Below are 16128 nucleotides of genomic sequence, written 5' to 3'. Positions count from 1 at the left end.
CTGAGCTCATGCTATATATTAAGTAAATGACCAAGTACTGCCTTTAATCTGTACACCATAAGCTACCTGAGGTCAAGGATTGTCTTATTTATATTTGAACCACCAGTGCCCTGTATCCTGCCGGGCACACTGTAGCCACCATTAAAGGCTTGACTTCACGTAAGGATAAACTGAATAACCAGGTACATACAAGTACCCCAGGAAAGACGGCCTTGGAGTCTTCTTATGAACTCTTAGTTGCTTTATATCACAAACCTGGTCATGGCCATACAGTGCTGTTCTGAGCACCTATTCAGAACAGTGCTCTCGACTAGATTCTGCCATAACTAGGAATAAACCTGACTTAACACACTTTACCTGAAACCCATCATTCTCATCTGCACCATGCTGGATATTACCCCTGTGATATTTGCCTAACAAGTTTACATTCTTTGTGTTCACCAAATATCCGCTGATTCCCATCTATGTTCAAGGCACTGTACTATGTTTCAGGGATCTTAGTTGTGGGCATCAGCACTCTGCATTTTGTTAGGTGTTTAAAGTCACCTCTTTCTCTTGTCAGGTGGGATATTTTATAGGTTCTTTGTAGTCCACTTCTCACTGGAGACCCCTCCTCTGCAGTTTCCTCTTTTTGAGTGAATACAAATCTTCTCACTGGGCCCTAGTAGCTCCTATACCAGCCCTCACATACACTGCCATGTTATTTCCCCCAAACAGCCCTCCTCGACAAGATCTAAGACCCTTTCAGGCCAGGTCTCTCTCTCTCTCTCTCTCTCTCTCTCTCTCTCTCCCTCTCTCTCTCTCTCCCTCTCTCTGCCACATTTTGCCAACAAGAAACATTCATTGACCTGTAGGTTTCAGCACACTCGCGAGATAGCAGCTCTTTGTATCCCTGTGTCAGATTCTCCCTACTCTTTGATTTTTCATGGTTGAGTCAAAGTCTAACCCATTGTTTCCCCAAGCTCTCTGGGTTGTCCCAATGAAGCCCCATACATAGATTTAAGGTGAGGTTGGGGGTTGGGATAGGACAAGATTCCCAGAACGCCAGCAGCTCTCTCTAAAAATCCTGCTCTAATCTCCAAACTGTTACATCAGCTGGCGGTGGGTGCTCAGCTAAGAGTCACAAAACAGTCCCTGACCATTAGCTTCTCAAATCTCGATCTGGCGGTTCCACACCTCATTTCAAAATGTGTGAGTATCGGGTGTCTTAGATCCAGCTGAACCAGAGAAAATGTCTAATTTTCACTTCCTGCTACAGATGCAATGCACCTTTATTAACCCTTCTTAAGGTCATTACTCTTTGGCTCAGGAAGGGTTGGAACCACCAAAGAAGGTGGTGATAGAATGGAGACACCCCTCCATATCAGGGACACTTCCAGTTAAATATAACATAATACAATATAATATAATATAATATAATATATATATTTTTAAATTTATTTTCAATATATTCAATTGAAGACTTATTGAGCCTAATGCACAATGCTTAGTGTTGGGGATACCAAGAAGAAAATTGTTGCTTTCCTTTAGGACACAAAAGGGGATGGATTTATAAAACAGAATTATAAGTACTCTGGTTACAGGAGGATAATCTCTCCTCCACTTTGGATTTACCTATAAGTTCTAATATTCATGTGAATTTATTTCTGATTACCTTTTACTCAACCTTAAGAAATTAGGTTCAAGTATTTGTGAACTGTGTGTCATTGCTATTGGGAATAATTAGAATAAGAGAAAAGTGAGGTTGGGATTAGAAAAAAAGAAGTAAAGGTAAAGCAGAAGACAGGGATAGGATGGAGCGTTTTGTTTGTTTCTCTGTTTGTTTTTTTGTCAAGAAGCATTAGGCTGAAATGAAGGGGTCAAGTTTTATTTTATAGAAGTGCTTTAAAATAAAAAGTTCCTACCTGCTACCAATATGTTACAAAACAGAAAACATGTTAGACCAAAAGTGGCAAGATTAATCTAATTTCAGAATAAAGAGCAGACCTCTCAGCTGAACAAATTTACCTACACAAAAAACTGAGGGCATCCACGTCCATCTTCTTATTTTTCCACAGAGAGGTAAAAATCAGGTAGGTGTGGACTGAACACAGGCACTTGAAAACCACTGGACTAGATGATCTCAGATTCTACAGGCAATGAATTTCCTTTGCCAGAGAATCCCTTTATTCAAACCTGCTTCACTCCTTCCTCTCCCTCTCTATGCCTGACAGCAGAGGGACAGATTTTCATACAGTTTTCCAAGCTCTGTGATCAGGGCCAGCTACATAATTTGTGGTTCCCTGTGCAAAATGAAAACGCGAGGTTCCTTGTTTAAAAATGTAGTAAGAGTTCAAAATAGTGACAGCAGAGCATAAAATCAAGTGTGGACAGGCACAGGCCCTGTACAGCTGCACAGGGCACACACCCGTGAAGCTGGATCTGCCTGTGTTGTCTAGCACAATCCCTCACATTGATTTCCCAAAGCAGAGCTTTTTAAAAATGATGCTTCTGGGCTTCCCTGGTGGCGCAGTGCTTGAGAGTCCGCCTGCCGATGCAGGGGACATGGGTTCGTGCCCCGGTCCGGGAAGATCCCACATGCCACGGAGCAGCTGGGCCCGTGAGCCATGGCCGCTGAGCCTGCGCGTCCGGAGCCTGTGCTCCGCAACGGGAGAGGCCACAACGGTGAGAGGCCCGCGTACCGCAAAAAAAAAAAAAAAAAAAAAAGATGCTTCAGCACCTAGGACTCGTGTATAAGGAAACACTTCTAGAATGACAGTCCAGCTTGATGAAGTCTTTCTTATTGGTCAGTAAATCGTATCTTGCAGGTCATAGCTCAAACCCAAAGTACTGCAGATTATGAATTTAAATACTGTGTTAACCTCCTGGCAGTTGAAATGTCCTTCGTCAGCTTAAGTTAATCTGTGTGTCTGTGGGGTTGTATTGGAGCTTAAGAATAATATTCTACATGTATAAAATTTGATCAAAACCACCTGGATGGTTCAAAATAATCTCCATGTGGAGAAAAGGATACTGAGATGGGATACAGCTCTGGGATGGGAAACAGCTGCGGAGAGTATGCTATCCTTCCCTTTTTTGCACTGAAGCAGAAAGTGTTTAGATGGATAACATTTTTTTTTTTTTTTTTGTGGTACACGGGCCTCTCACCGTTGTGGCCTCTCCCGTTGCGGAGCACAGGCTCCGGACGCGCAGGCTCAGCGGCCATGGCTCACGGGCCCAGCCGCTCCGTGACATGTGGGATCTTCCCGGACCCGGGCACGAACCCGTGTCCCCTGCATCGGCAGGCGGACTCTCAGCCACTGCGCCAGCAGGGAAGCCCTGGATAACATTTTTATTTTGCAGAGGTAAGAGGCATTTCAGAGCAAGGATAATTCGGAGAGTCCTGAGAAGAATGTTCTGGCTGACCCACCATTATTCCTTCTTTGGATGCCACTACGGCCTCCTACTGCTTCTGCTCTTTCCTCTCGTTCAATCCCTTTTCCACACAAAGAGCAAACTGCTGTTTTAACAACATAATTCAGATCAAGTCAGTCCTTCCAATAGGCCTTCTCATCTTCACTGAATAGATTTTAAACCACTTACCAAATCCTGCAGGACCCTTCACGACGTGGCCCCTGCCTATTTCACTGTCCTCATCTCTATGCTCCTCCTCACTCACTGTTGTGTCCACACTTTTTTCTGTTCCTAGACACTTTACTAGTCTCAAAGCTTTTGTACTAGAAGCTCCCCCTGCTTGAAACGCACCTTCCCTAGAAATTCACGTCTGGTTCCTTGTCATCCAGGTCTCAACTCAAAAGCCTCTTTAGAGAAAGACCTTCTTTACTACGCAAACTGAAGTTGTCAATTCCTCCCATCACCCTATTTTATTGGTATTTTCTTCAGGCTATTTATCTTGGATATATTTTCTTGTGAATGATCTGTGGTCCCGAACCGCTTCATTAAAGATGTGAGAGCTGAAAGCTCACCTGCCTTGTTCACTGACAGATTTCCGGTGCTTAGAACAGAATTTTAGATGGTAGAGCAATTGTGCCACAACTCAAATACTTCATTCTGCATTAACTAAGAAGGAAACACTAGACACATTCATTTAAAAATGACAGTTTACCTGCAGAGATTTTTAACTAGAAGGAAATGTTATATGCTTTCCATCATTTAAAAATGACAACTTCTCTACAGAGGTTTTTACATATACAGGAAAAGGACTGACATCTTGAATGTAGCACTTCATGTATAGTATCTGCTGTGTTTTTCCTTGATGATTGTACTTTTCCTTTTTAAAGAAATTCTTTAGTAATTTCTCAGAAACTCGATTAACTAGTCTACACACAATGACAATTTGCACCACAAAAATCCATAGAGCACTACAGCTAGCAGCTAGACATTAGTGGTCATTTATGATTCCTGGGTCATTTGTTTTGTCACAGTAAGCAAAGGAAACCTCAGTGACTACATTTTTAACATTCATTTCTCACTTCACAGGCAAAAAAACACTGCCTTATTATTCAGACAAAGCTTTAAAATGGCAAGTCACTGCTGAGACAATGACGAGAAGGTCAGTTTTAGGGGAAGAACAATTCTTTTTCTACCACATACTCTCCTATTTAACTTCACGGGTACTGTTGGAGTTAGAACCCAAATATTGCTTTCTCTCACTACATATATCAAACTACTGTAATTATATTTCTATGTTTCCTTTCTACTCCAACAGGAAATGCTGAATAAGATTCTATGTGCTACTCAAGAATCAAGAAAGAAGAAGGAAAATTGTGCAACATGTTCATAATTCTTGTCATGCATTCAGTTGATTAAGGGCAGCAGCAATTTTGGAGACAGTGATAGGTCCGTTGTGTGTCTTAATCTTTCCTGCACAGTGGAAGCAAATACCATACAGGTTCTGGGGAAAACAATCCTCTAGGCACACAGAGCAGAATCTGTTTTGTTACTTTAGTGCGACAACACAGAATAGAAAAAGCAAAACCATGCTACACAAAGGTTTGGGCCACAGAAGGTGAAGATATTAAAATGAATATATTTCATATTAAACACATGCTTTTCTTCCCCTGACTTAGGATGACCCTCATGGACTGGACTTCAATAGAGGCCACCAGAAATAATAACATTTTTCATGAGAATAAGTATCAGCCCAAAGAAAAAGTAGTAATTAACAAGAAGTTAATCTGGTAATTACCTCCTGGGCAAAATTACAGTTGTCAAAGAAAACAGGATGCTACATACTTTAAAAATATCTACTCATTCTTTAGCCAAAGAGTTAAAACCTGCATCAGTTGGTTTCCTGCCATATAAGATGATCAAGGTGAACTAATGCCAAATGAAATTGTCTTGGAGAAAAAATCAACTCCAAGCATTTTTGAAAAAGTTTTTCAAGTGACATACTACAATGAATCCCAAGATGCATTGTCTAATTTACACACACACACACACACACACACCTTAAGATGTGAGTAGAATGGAAACTAGAAATGCAACCATGATTTAAAACAACAGTCTTAAAGTCTGACTTAAATAAACTGCATTCCTATGGTCTATGTTGCTATTTAAAAGTTTCTGGATTTCATACAAAGGTTTATTTGATTGAAGCTAAAATATACAGGCTCCAAACTGTCTCATGAAATTTGTTAGTAAGCAAAAATTTTATCATTTCTGCAGATAGCATTTTTTAAAATTATATCTTAAATACTCTGTTGATTGATTTGTTCATAAGACAGAGTGTGTTGGGATATGTTTAAAGGAATAGTCCATGTGTGGATTTATTATCTAGGCAGCAAACCTCAAAACCACATTGGGAAAAATGTTTGCTTTTAATAAATGTAAAACCTGATGTTCATATACTTGTACCATTTTCTTAAAAATTGTATTTTATTACAATTTTGCAAAATGGAATTCATAGCAAACAATATATGACAACTTCCAGGAGTGTCTATAACAACTTTTGGTGGCTATTGCTTAAGGACAATTATCAGCTAATTTCTAGTAGGGAACTACAATAAGAAGACACAAGTCATATGTACAAAAGTCAGAGATGAGCCAGGACATTTGAACTCAGTTAAAAGTATACTAACTAATCCCATAGAGTTTTCCTAGGCAATACACACATTTTTTCCTCCCTGGGGAAAAATAGGGTGACAAATTGGGCAGATATTATAATGTGTACATTTCATAGTGAGAAGGTGAAATATTCTCTACCAACATATATGGCATACCTCATTCTCAGACATTCAATAAAGATACCCCCTCAAAAAATATATTGTGACCACATAAATTCTACTACAGAAGCTTTTTCTCCATTGGCGAGGGGCTTAATCACCTACTGGTACATTACAATGCAACAGAAAAAATTCGTGGTTACTAAATACAAATGTAGCATTTAATTGCAGATTTCAATCTTCATCAAATGCACATTTATGGTGGCATAGTGGCTAAGATATTTCCAAGACGGTCAAGTAATAAAATCTTCACCAGATGAGCCAGGCTTTTTTTTTAACAAGACCGTATTAGATCAACTTTTACTGTGACTATTTTCTCATCATTACACGGCTAATAACTTCTCCTTATTATTTTTTTTCTTGCGGTACGCGGGCCTCTCACTGTTGTGGCCTCTCCCGTTGTGGAGCACAGGCTCCGGATGCGCAGGCTCAGCGGCCATGGCTGGCCCAGCTACTCCGCGGCATGTGGGATCTTCCCGGACCAGGACACGAACCCGTGTCCCCTGCATCGGCAGGTGGACTCTCAACCACTGCGCCAGCAGGGAAGCCCAACTTCTCTTTATTTTGAGGCAAACGCAGGGCAAGTAGAGAACATTGTAGAAAAATGCCAGCTGAATGTAAGATTTTATAACTGATGAAAAAGAATTACCTGTCGCAATCACGAAGAAATGATTAAGTACCAGTGACTCATTGCTCCATTAACTGAGTCCCAATATGAATTTAGAAAAACCTCAGACCTATAATCTAAGTCAATATGTCAGTTTAGTCAGTGCTGAAGTATCCAAAGAGTTTATTTTATCATATCAAAAGCATTTAAGAAATCACCCTTTAAAATGTCCTCCATTAAGGGCTGAACTAGTGCACTTTACACAGACAACAGCTCTGGTGACATCCATCCATCTGGATGACATCCATCATCTGGTGGCTATGAAGCTTACCCTACAATCTCAGGTGTGTCAGAAATAGGAAGTTCAATCTCAGTCACTCTTGTATTTTCCTTCCTTGCCCAGAGTTGTGCAAAAGTCCCTGGGTCTTAAGCATCACCAAAATAAAACGAAGTGCCCCCTCCTTTGGCCCATCCCAGTCACTGGTCTACTTTGTCATAGACTTCGTGGTCACATTGGTTCACATTGGTCCACCCACTGTTCCAGGCTGCATGGCTTCCTCAGGGCCTGTGATTCTGCTTTTCCCGTGCCTGCTACAAACATGGGAATCGTTGGAGTGGCTGTGGGGTGTTAGTGGGTCATCCTCTCTGAGATCTCGCTGTCTCTTGATAATGTGTTAGTCATGCCTAGCTCCCTGGCTTCTGGGCACTTCCTGTCCCCCAGCCATTGGGTAGAGCCTCGTGATTAGTTCTGGCCAATTAGTGGTTAGTGGAAGTGCCACGTATAACTTTTGGTCCATTAATCACCAGTGTGAGACCCTCCATCTTTCTTTCTCCTCTGGCACAGTACTAAAAATGTTGGAGATGGTGGCTGTTCTGTCACCCGGATCCCAAGTGAGGAGACATGGAGTAGGATGAACCCATCCTAACCATGATGGAAATTCAACTTGAGTGAAGTCAAAAAATCATACTGTTTTATATGGACACTACTGAGATTTAGGGCTAGTTTGTTACTAAAGTATAATTTAGTTTAGTGCTTCTCCAGCTTGAGCATGCATCAGAATCACCTGGAGGGCTTGTAAAAACAGATTTTTGACCCTGTTCCCAGAGTTTCTATTCAGTTGGACCGGGGTAAGACCTGAGAATTTACAGTCCTAGCAAGTTCCTAGGTGATGCTTATGCTACTGGTTCAGGGACAAGACACTGAGAACCACTGACCTAGACCCTCCTGACTGATAAGCGCTACCTGGGAGTGATGCTCAGTCCTTCCTTTGAACCTGGAGACCACACCAAAGGGTTCCATAGCCTTGGATGGGAGAACGTTTACATCTTTATTTTCATTAACCTCTAAGTGAAAATGTACCATTTCCTTCTATTACAAATGTAGGCAATAAACTACAATAGTATTGATATTAGCAGTACCTATAAATCCATCATGAATAAAATGTAGAGATATTTTATATCACTTCATAGCTAAAAATCCATGCTCATCACTATATCGAAATCAAGGTAATGATTAGTTATGCTTCCAGATCTTATTCTTTTATACATTAATAAATAAACATATATATTACTGTATCTCAATATTAAAAAGTGTTTTGATAAATGAATTTCAATATAATAGGCTTTGTTTGTAATTCTCACCAAACTGCTGGAGGGGACCATGGCATAGAAAAAAATGAATAATACCCACAGCATCATCTTCTCAGCTTAGACCGAATTCTTTTGCCTTGGGAAAAATTCTTGTTCCTTTAGCTGTCCTCAAAAGAACTCTTCTCTCTTCTACCCTACCCCACGATACATAGCATAATTTCTTCAACTTTAGGATTTGATAAAAGAAAGAGCAGACTTTCAGCAACTTCTGTTTTTTGCACTGCAAAATTCTCTATGATAGGAAAACTAGGGAACCGTATAACTGCATGGAAACTGGGGGAAGGCTTCAAGGGGAATAAAACTTAAGGTTAAATCTCAAATAACTATCCTACCAAATTCCATCTACATGAATTACCTTCCTCTCCTTCTCTTTCTTTTTTATTTATAAAAGTGTTTGTCTTCACTCAAAACTAGTTCAAATTTTATTTCTTCTCTGAAACTTTCAATATTTGCCCAATTTCAAGAAGTTTTATTGCAGTTGTCCATAACACTAATTTGACATGTATTATTGTATATTTATAACTTGAGGTTGATAATATAATCGTTTGAATGTTGCTATTAGGATAATATACACAATATCTAAATATTATGTATGTATGTATATTACCATCACCTGTATTCATTTAGTCATTTATTGAATCACAAATATTACTGAGTACTGGTGTGTGAGGAGATGGGCTTTCGGCTGCAGCTCACCCACATGTGTTAGCGTTACTCTAGGAGCCGGGAATACGGTGATGATCAAAGTAGAAAGGCCTGTGCTCTCACAGAACTTTAATTCTATTGGAGAACATAAGTAATATGTAAAATAATAAAAGAATAGAAAATACCAAAAAGTGTTAGAGAATTAAAAGAAGAATGGGATACCTTAGTGCTTCTAGAACTTTAATGTGCCTAAGAATCACCTCTTGGTCCATGGACCAGCAGCGCTGGTGTCACCTGGGAGCTTGTTAGAAATGCAGTCTCAAGTCCCATCCTAGACCGAGTGAACCAGACTCGACATGTATGTTAAGGTTTGAGAAGCACTGTTTTGTGACTACATAGCAGCACATAGTAGGTACTCAATATTCATTCATTTAGGGGCAGCGAATATTCATTAAACTGACTGGCATGCTATAGTTACAGGTTGATAAATCAGGATATTGATTAAAGCTGGAGAGCATTATGGTTTACAGATTCCTGTCTTCAGGCTCTAAAGAAAATTAAATTATTTTCAGGGCTCATTTTGTTCCTCACAGGGCACACCGACTATGTGCACTGAAAGGTCATCAAACACAATTATTTTTTCCCCTCGATAGGAGAAAGTCATTGTTTTCAGTGAGTCCATGAACAATTTATTCAGCTTGAAGTTTCACTAAGTGCTAGTGGTGGGGCGGGGGAGAAGCAGGAGGGAGGCAGCACTAAAATCCTAATACTGAAAAAATCTGATGCTTCAGAAAGAACCCCCAGCTTCTAGACAGCCTCCGAATATCTAATAGGAAGAAGGAAAGAGGCAGATGGGGGACAAAGGTGTCTTCTGCTCCTTCTATTTACGAACCATGATCTGCAACAAGTCCCTTGCTTCTATCCTCAATTGCCCCTTCTGTAAAATGGGCTAATGATAACCCATCAGTGTTTATTAGTTTCAGAGATCTAAACTCTTTCAACATATTCGGATTCATAATTTCTCATAACAACTATTTAAGGTGGGTATCATAATGCCCTTTCTAGAGATGAGGAACTGAGGCTTAGAGTGGCTTAATCCAGATCCTATGAACACTACACGGGAGAGCTGGAGTCTGACAGCAGGTACAGAGGACTTCAAAGAGCGTGTTCTTACCTTTAGCTCATGCTGCCTCATGGGCTGGTTTTGGTCATGTAATGCTATACTGACCTTTATTCCTACTTTCCATTTTTCTTTCAATCTCCTTTCCTATAATGACTGTAAACATTAACATAGGATGTAAAAAAAGAAAAAAAACAACGGTCTTGGTATTCCATCAGCAGACCCTGAGTCCCCAGAAGCAATAAGCACAGGTCAGGAAGATAATGACATCCGTGGAAGGGAGGAGAGCGCATTTGAGTGCAGAGTCCCCAGATATGTGGATATGGTGATAACAAAGAGTGTGTGAAATGGGCAGAGGGGAGAGAGTGAGAGGAGGTGACTGAAGAGCTCTCTGGGGGCAGGGAACATACGTGGGGCACACAGGCAGTGTGGATGCGATCAGCACACATTTGAACCTAATCGAGACGGCATGCGATGAAATAAATGTGTGCCAGCTTGACAGTCCTGCAGGCTGGAGGGGCTTTGCCCTAATTTGTAAAGCAGTGGCAACACTGTGTGACCTGACCACACGCCTATCTATAGCTACAGCATATAATGTTGCCGAACAATCTGTAATGCATTTTAGAAAGATTTATTTTTAATTCTAGTTTCAGGTAAAAAGTAACTTAGCCTGAAGGTCCACTCCAGCTCCTTCAGTATATGTAACTATATCTTTCCAGAATGTAGGAAAAACGTATGAGGCACTTTTTAAAAAATTCTTTTTAACATCAATTCATATGTAAAAGCTCTTGTCTCTATGTATCCTCCAGCTCTTCAGAAACCTAGATTTTACTATTTAGGAGTCTGGACTGGTGAAGTTTTGTTAAATCACTGGCAACACAGTTTGGTAAACATTAACATATAATATATAATGCTTGATGGGTTAATTGGCCTGGGAGCTTACAGGTCTGGTGAGGCAGTGCTTCCTTTCTCCAAAGACTTAGCTTTTTACAACCAGCCCAAATACCTGTGGGAGGCAACTTGAAACGTATGGAGCCATCTGGAAGATGGTGAGTGGACACTGCTGTATTGCTGCCAGTTTCCAGAGCCTGGGGGGTGGAACAGTAAACATCAGGCTTTCCTTTTACCTACATCATTATGCAGGTGACCTTCGGGTAACTTCTGCTTGGCACACCTGCAGAGGAGCTCCAGGGAACCATAAAAGCAGGTATTCCTAGGTTTTAAGGGCAACTGTGATTGACACAGTGAACACACTGGAGAACTGAGTCTTTTCCTTTACGTTTTGCTTTAGACTCTCCGAGGCCTTCAGACACACAGCAACACTTGACATGAAGCCCCAGCTTTCTTTTTTAGGTTTTCCTCTGAGGGCTTTCTGAGCTAACTCCGTGTAGAGACATATTAAAGGTTTTGGAGAGGGGTAAGTCATGAATCAGCATCACAGAGCACTTGTTGAATGATTATGAAATAACAGACAGAGGTAAGAGCTAAACAAGTAAGTACCCTTATCATTTCCAAATTGTGCCCCCAAATACCTCAGGGGCTGCAGCAAACTCACAGGGGTTACACGTGGAGGTTGGGAGGGATGTAAAATTTTCAGGGAAAACACATCGACAACTGGTGGATATCATGCAAATGTGGACAAAGAACACAGCCTGTCTTGTCAGTAAGCAAAGGATGCTGTGGCCATCAAGCCATCAGCCACCACAGCTGCCCCCCTAACCCCCTAACAGCCACCCCCAGCTGTGCACCCTGATGCTGGCCCCAGACAGTTAAGGTGCCTATCAAAGGAATGATTTATCTTTGTCTTTCTCTTTCTGACTTACTTCACTCTGTATGACAGACTCTAAGACAAATACTGTATGCTAACACATATATATGGAATTTAAGAAAAAAAAATGTCATGAAGAACCTAGGGGTAAAACAGGAATAAAGACACAGACCTACTTGAGAATGGACTTGAGGATATGGGGAGGGGGAAGGGTAAGCTGTGACAAAGCGAGAGAGGCATGGACATACATACGCTACCAAACGTAAAATAGATAGCTAGTGGGAAGCAGCCACATAGCACAGGGAGATCAGCTCGGTGCTTTGTTACCACCTAGAGCGGTGGGATAGGGAGGGTGGGAGGGAGGGAGACGCAAGAGGGAAGAGATATGGGAAGAGATATGTATATGTATAACTGATTCACTTTGTTATAAAGCAGAAACTAATAAAAAAAATTTTTTAAATAAATAAATAAATTTTAAAAAGAAAAAAAAAAAAGGAATGATTTAAATGAGCCAGACTCTTGCATCTTCCCATACGTAGAAAAGCGTTAAAGTCATTACCCTGAGATATCTGCGTTTTCCTTAATTAACAGTAATCTTTTGATGTTCTGACTACCTCGGTTTTGTTGCCAAACTCCCTATATATCCTGGCTCCTCCCTTACCTCTTTGGAATAGTCCCTCAGAGCCATCTGAGAGCCTGTCTCCTGGGCTTACGTCCTCAGTATGTCCACTGGATAAAACATAATTCTCAACTTTTAGGTTGTGCTTTTTTTTTTTCAGTCAACACAAATGGCTACCTTTCCATGGTTTGGACTTAATTAATTAACAAACTATTAGGTATTTATTTCAGTCTAGGGGCACCATGAGAAAAGCCTGAGGTTAGAGTGAACCCAGGAAGTTTGAGAACCTCTGGTGCATCTCATGAAATATAACCAGATAGTATTTTATACCATTTCCACTTTTTTAAAAATTTCCTTTTTCATTGTTAAATCTAGAGGAAACAACAAAAAAAGGATGACCACATAGATACCTTAGGATGTGCTAAGCACTGATCTAAATATTCATGCAAACCATTCCAATCAATCCTGGAAAGTTTGTTCTTCTCGGCCTCATTTTACAGGTGAGGAATGAGCAGAAGAGGTTGACTCACTTGAGGTCACACACATTCAGAGCAGGCAGTAGGTGTGTCTGTGGAGCTCGCCCTTGTCACCACGACACTGCTGCTCTTCGCAGGCCAGGAGCACAGAAAACAGTGTGACAGGGAGTTAATTCAACAAGCCTCTGCTCTCACAGGCTTGAAAACTGGAAATTTCACACTACCGATATTTTCACACTTCTATAATGTCACAGATTTCTTAGGAGCTTTTTGGGGGTGTGGGAAGAAAAGATACGTCATCACATTAATTGTATGTACTGGTTGCAATATATATTCTGTTTAGATTAGTTAATATGTGGGAAAAAAAGTGTTTGTGGGTCAAGGGAAATCAGTATACTCATACTGCTGCTTGTGTGTGTGCGTGTGTCTGTATGCAAATGACTGTTTGTCTACAGACACATATGGATTTCAGTCCTATTAACCAAAATAAAATACTAACTAGGAAATGGGGGGGAAAACCCATAAAAGACAGCAAAAATAAACTGGGGGCAGGAAGGAAAAGAAAGGAATGAAAAGAAAATTAAGGCCAGTTATCTAGGCAAGATTGGACAAAAGAATAATTCCTTCCCGAGGGTATGAAGGCAGAGCAAGTCTGTTGGTATTGTATTTCCAATCGGTAAAAATCAGGATGCTTATATATTGAGCACATTCACCAGGAGAGCAGACATGAAAGGAAGGGAGAAAAATGAATAACCCCAGATTGAGACATTCGGCCAGTATAAAGGCAGAGAGGACAGCCAGGACAAGAGAAGGGGCTGGGACTATCATTTGTTTAATAATAAACACATCACATCAAACATACATTCCTCAGGTTGGCATACAAAGCCCTCCATCATGCCATATGGCATCAGCTCCTCCACACATGGGCTAAACCCGCCAAATCCAACTCATTCTGCCCCTGTGCCTCTTCAATCCAAGATGACAGAAGACTTCCTCTCAGTCAGGGAAACTGCCCCAGGGAACCCCTCGCTTTATATTTCCGTCTTCAGTTCTTTTAACCACCCCTCCAGGCTCACCCGCAGGAGGAACACGCTTTTTAAATGCTGCAGCCTCCTACCTCGCATAAGACACGCTGTCTTTACCTCTGCACCTCACAGCGTTCTAAATCTTCCTCATGACACTGAACCTATTCTTCTACTCTACTCTTTTGGTGGTTTGCAAGCATTTTAAGTAAGGTAATACATTGTTTATGTGAAAATAAATAAAATTCATCAAAGCAGAACACAGCTGGTTGGTGGTGAAGGAGAAGTTCCTGGTGAAAGGAAAATGTATTCCTTCTTTTGTTTCTTTGGTTCAAAGAAAAATGTCTTGCATGTAATAGTCCTCAGGAAGTATTAGTTGTGTTTAATGAAAACAGGGTTACTGGTACAGTGATCACACATTCAATTAGCCTGGAACAGTCTAATTTAAGCCAATTGTCCTGGCATAATTATTAATGGTGCCCTTATTCTCTCTCAAGTGTTTCAATTTGGACACAAATTATATGGTCCCCTTAGTTACAGGAAAAACAACTGTTTGATAGGTGAGAAAAATATGTTGTAGGAAAGGTTAAATTAGTTCCTCAAAATCACAGAGCATATGATTAGTACATAATCTAGGACATAATCCTAAATCAACAAGAGGCAAGCATCTTTCATGAAACTAAACATCTTAAGTACAGAAGACAGCTTGATGAAACACACTTTTTTTTTTTTTTTTCGGTAGGCGGGCCTCTCACTGTTGTGGCCTCTCCCCTTGCGGAGCACAGGCTCCGGACGCTCAGGCTCAGCGGCCATGGCTCACGGGCCTAGCCGCTCTGCGGCATGTGGGATCTTCCCAGACCGGGGCACGAACCCGTGTCCCCTGCATCGGCAGGCGGACTCTCAACCACTGCGCCACCAGGGAAGCCCTGAAACACATTTTATCGTTAATAATTAGAACATTTTTGAAATTATTCTGTATAACCATGTCATAGCAACTCTCCTGATATATCTAAATAACGTTTTGTGTTGGCTACATCATCACTGGTTTATTTAATATTACCAACTATCAATACCAATCCTCAAATGTCAAAATCAAGCAACCAATAAATATTTACCTACTGTCTACTATACAGAAGATAGTAAATAATATGTCAGATACACTGACATAAAATGCAAATACTTATTGCACATAGACTTAATTATGAAAGTAAATCTATCTCCCAGGAAAATTTGCAATGATGGGTTTTTCTGGCAACTACCCAAAATCACCCCAGGGACGGTGCTGCATTGGAGTGGGTCCCCAGGGCTCCCTCTGCACCCTTCATCCTGACTCCAAGTCACACACCAGCACGAGAGGAACCTGGATTCGTATTCAGGAAGGTTGCATAATACTTGAGATATTTACTCAATATGACCCAAAGCTGCTGTTTACTTGAACTTCAAGAACTTTTAGGTTAAAAATTATATGGACATTGAAAACATTATATAGTAATTATAACTTATTATAATATAATAACCTCTATCTGGTCACTTCAATAAGCAATTATGCATATGAATTTAACTGCAGTACTAGACTGGGAATCTACAAATTCTACTTCTTCCCATGATAAAAGACAAGATGAAAAGTCTCATTTTATGCATTAAATTAAACAGGCATATAAATAAAATGTGAAAACATGAGAAGTCTCAAAAACTTTTAATATAAACAAAATAGGCTTATTTCCTACAGGTCCAGGAAATTAATATATAAACATACATTTTATTATATATGTAATTGAAAAGAAAAGGGAGAACAGCACTGTTTTTTTTTTTAAAAAAGCACAAAACTATCAGTATTTGTTTCTAATTCATTCTGTATGATTATACAAATTTAGGAAAGACAGGCAGGATTTGAGAAATTTTTTTACCAAGATCCAGTTTCTTAATATATCTTAATTCTTGACATAGTTGGCTCAGAGATCTAGAAGGTCATATCTGAGAGAATGTATACATGCACA

General features: G+C 40.3%; 1 protein-coding gene across 4 annotated transcripts in view; it reads right to left on the bottom strand.

Annotated features, from left to right (window-relative positions):
- The window catches only part of OXR1 (oxidation resistance 1), a 445571-nt gene that overhangs the window by 247303 nt on the left and 182140 nt on the right, over nucleotides 1-16128 (bottom strand). The window contains exon 1 of one of the 4 annotated variants that reach the window (XM_081258123.1): nucleotides 11253-11270. The exons of the other annotated variants lie outside the window; for them this stretch is intronic. The gene's annotated coding sequence lies outside the window, so the exon portion shown is untranslated. Of the gene's footprint in view, nucleotides 1-11252; nucleotides 11271-16128 lie in introns of those variants that run through there. 4 annotated transcript variants of the gene reach the window in all.

This window comes from Mesoplodon bidens (assembly GCF_964165515.1).
Source record: "Mesoplodon bidens genome assembly, chromosome: 16".
NCBI lineage: Eukaryota > Metazoa > Chordata > Mammalia > Artiodactyla > Ziphiidae > Mesoplodon > Mesoplodon bidens.
This window is presented reverse-complemented; position numbering and strand designations above follow the sequence as displayed.